This window comes from Rhinopithecus bieti, unplaced genomic scaffold (genome assembly GCF_001698545.2).
Source record: "Rhinopithecus bieti isolate Rb0 unplaced genomic scaffold, ASM169854v2 scaffold_65207, whole genome shotgun sequence".
Taxonomy (NCBI): domain Eukaryota; kingdom Metazoa; phylum Chordata; class Mammalia; order Primates; family Cercopithecidae; genus Rhinopithecus; species Rhinopithecus bieti.
In genome coordinates, this window is record NW_016824464.1 from 20,751 (window position 1) to 24,900 (window position 4,150).

The window sequence follows — 4,150 nt, forward strand, 5'->3', positions numbered from 1 at the left end:
TAACAGGCATGAGCCACCATGCCTGGCCAATATTTCAGTTTTTAAATGTGCCATCTTATATGCACAATATTAATGTTTTATGTGCTTTATCTGTGCCTTTTGTGTATATATGATCACTATGTGTTCATTATTTGCCCATCCTTTTTTATTTTCCTAAGTCTTAGAGTCTACACTATTTAATATCCCAGTAAAATATTACAGGAAGGGCAGCATTGTGTAGTTTTCTGGAATCTAATCTGCCTTCATATCTTAGCTTCTTCATTTACTGGCTGGGGGATTGCGGACAAATTACTAAACCTATTAGTCTTTATTTCCTCTTTGGAAAAATGGGGATAATGCTGTCTTTCTAAAATAACTTTTATGACTGTTATGTGAGTCTTAGCATAGGGTAAGCATTCAGCAAATGGTAGTTGTTGTTGTAATTATTACTATTTTATAGAAACCCCAATTACCTTCTTTTTTTAGTTAATATTCTTGGACCTAGTGTAGTGGTTCTCAAATGTGGACAGTTTTTCCTCCCCCTTCTTTCCTTTCCCAGGGGACATATGCCAGTATCATGGCTTGAGTGGGAGAGATGCTACTAGGTTTTTTGAGTAGAGATTAGGAATGCTGCTGTTAAATATCCTGCAGTGCACAGGACAGCTCCCCATAACAGTGAATTACCCAGCTATAAATACCAATAGTGCTGAGATTGAAAAACCCTTATCTAATGGAATCCAGACTAAACACCTTTTGAATAACCTTGTTTCATTTTCTTTTGGTGTGTTAACTATTATACTTTGAGTTGGCATTCATCATACAATTTTTTCAAATTAAATAACTTTAGTAATTATATGATTATTTTAATACAGTTTAGGAATTTGACATGTCATGTTCAAATAATTAACATTTATTGAGCATTAACTGCCAGGCACAAGTCTTTTATATAACATATGTAATCCTTATAACAGCACTGTAAGTTAAATATCCCCTTTTTTCACCTGAGGAAACTGAGGCACAGAAAGAAGTGTGCAGCTGGAATTTGAACCCAGACAGTCTAGGTATAGAGTCTGCTCTTGCCCACTCTACAGCTCTCTTTATGGTCTCTTAAAGGCTCTAACCCTAAAAACGCAGTGATTTGTGAGGTTGATATTTTACCAGTGTCTATTGAAAAATACACTACAAATCTGAGACACTGGTTTTAATTTTGACACTTACGAAGTAAGAGATTTGTGCTGGTTCTCTTACTTGCTGATCACAAGAATCACCTGGAACTCTTATTAAAATAGGTTTTCAGAGCTCTATGCCAAGAACTCTGGGAACCTTTTCATGGTGACCTAGTGAATCTTATCAGACAAGTTAGGTCTTTTTTAGAACTAAGAATTTTTTTGCTCCCTTTGCTTTCACATACATTATAAGTTATTACCTTACCTACCTAAATAAAATATACTTTATCACAAACACAGAATTCCAAAATGTAAATTAAAGCAAACTCATAAGTATTAATTCCCCTTTGATTCCCTTATTTAAATGGATAAATATGGTATTATAGTGTTATACAACTCTTTAGTCCACACCCATTTGACCTAATAATGGAACAAGATTTTTCCAGCAGTGTGCATAGATAATGGTATAGCCATAAAGACCAGTCCATAGTTAGCATTGATCCTACTGCTATAGTCCTGGCAGTATTCTAATACTCTGTTGGGTTTGATATATAATGCTTTTTGATAACACTGACCAAACAAAATCTAAAAATTCTAAAACTGCATTCTCATGGTTAATATATATCTGCTTTCATGCTTTTTTTTTCCATCTAAGAGCTTAAACGTTCTTAAGATACGCATTTTATCATTGACTGAGACCTTGATTTTCAGCCATGTGGTTGGTGTAAATAAAACTGTTAGATTCCTTATTGACATTCATATACCCACTGTTGTCCTAGGAGAACACAACCCTGGAGTGACAGGTGGCAAGAGAGTTTTCAGAGCTCATATGTGGGCTTGCTTTTCCTGCATGGTTCTTTCAGTAAGGCAGACTGGGCAGAACAAGGCACCTCTTGGTGTTTGTTAATTTGTTATCTACTTCTCAGTGGCTGAGACTGTTACCATAAAGCATTTCAAAGTGCAACACCAAGTTAACCCATGTTTCATCTATCTCCACATTGATACTTGTTTGGTAACTTTGGAAACTGAGTCACATTGCCATTAGAATGTCAGAGTAACCCCCAGTGTTGTCTTAACTTTGATGTAATATAATATTACAGCTTCATTCCTATTATTTCCTGCCCCAGAAACTTCATGCGAAGATTAAAATCTTGTAAGAACAGTTGTTTGTTCCCTAAAGAAGCCCCCATACTACCTTATTGTGGCATTCTTTCTGTTCAGAATGTGCCTTCACCCATCTCTTTGTCCTGTTCATAAATAAATTGATTCAGAAATTTCAACTTCTGTATGAAAACTTCTGTTATTCTCTACCTCCCCTCACCTGAAGATGATCTCTCTCCTTTTAGTATCCATAGCATACTATGTTTATTTTTTGCCTAATGTCCTCATGTATTGATTTATGAATATACTGTGCATTAATTGCCCATAAATAAGGCTTTTGATAATTTGTCTACATATTATTTTATTCAGTTCTCTTGTTCTAATATTGCAAGTGTATTTTCATTCTATTCCCTGTGTGAAGTTCTCTAAAATTCTATCGCTCTTTAAGTTTTATCTTTGCAGATCACTTTTTGGTTGGATTAGATTCTAGTATATAACCTCAAATATGCCAAGCTCTCAATCAGCCTCTTCCTCATGGTTTTCTTCCGTTCTGGAACTTCCTTTGTCCCCTGCCTTTTTGTGTAGTCTTTCATCCAAACAGCTAAAAACAGAGATTGGGTCCTGAAGCCAATACTGATCCTTAAACGTCAAAGGATTTCCTGCTTTTCTAGCTGCTGAAATCATTTTTGATCTTGTTTCTAAAGTGCATGTATGCAAAATAGCATTTTCCATCTTCTATGTGTTTACAACTTTTGCAAAATGATTTATTCTTTTGTTTGTAGGCAAATGAATTGCTTTTTTTTGTTTTTTTTTTTTTCTGAGACGGAGTTTTCACTCTTTGCCCGAGGGCTTGGGAGGCGCAATGGTGCGATCCACTCACCACGAGCTCCCACCCTTCCCAGATTCAAGGCAATTCTGCCGGGCCCTCGAGCCATCCCACAGTAGCTGGGATTACAGTCATATCGCCGATGGCCTGGCTAATTGTTGGTATGTTTAGTAGAGACTGGGAATTCCCAATGTTGGTCCAGCCTGGTCCAAACCCCAACCTCAGGGTTGATACCACTCCCCTTGCCTCCCAAAGTGCGGGATACTAGGGGCACGCAGGCCACCCACGCCCAGCCGCACAAATTGAATGGATTAAGTAACATAAGGTAAACTTACGAGAGAATTAGCAAAACTAAAATTAAGACGGAAATGAGAATCACTGATGTTAGCTTTTATTTTTAGGCTCTGTTAATGTACTTAAATGTAGTCTTGTATAAAAAATCATTCTGGGGTTAATCAAACACAGAACTAGGTTATTGATTAAGCTTAACATATTATATCGGCTTCTCTTACAGGATCCTTCCTAAACTCACTTTACTGTCTATTTTTCCCTATCCCTTCGATTGATCCTCTTTTTAGGACTTGCTCATTACTGTGGACTCCATAAGAGCCTCTCTCTCTCTCTAAATTCTCCTTCTGTTCCAACTGCTGCCTTTTGAAAATGGGAAGGAACAAAAATTTTCAGTGTTAAAAAAGTAAAGGCAAGGAGAAATCACAATTTTGTTATTCATCCTCAAATAAGATTAATAGAACTGTCAGTTTTCTAAGTTTTGGTATCACACAAAATATAAAATATAAGTTCTGGAGCAGAATTTATTCCAGAAGCAGACTGACTACTTAAGGCTTAGTATTTACTCTTAGCAACCTTATCTCAGACCCCTTGTTACTTGCAGGAAATCAATATAATGCCTTTTTTAAGATGAAACTGCCAAACTAACAATAGATTGTAAACTACAGTCTAAGTACCAGAGTAGTCAGTGGCATTGAAGATGAAAATTTATCTGCTGAGTAACAAGTAGCCTGATACTCTATAGAACCAAGGCTCTGTGTTTGGAAAAACTGTGCTTCCTGAGCCCAAG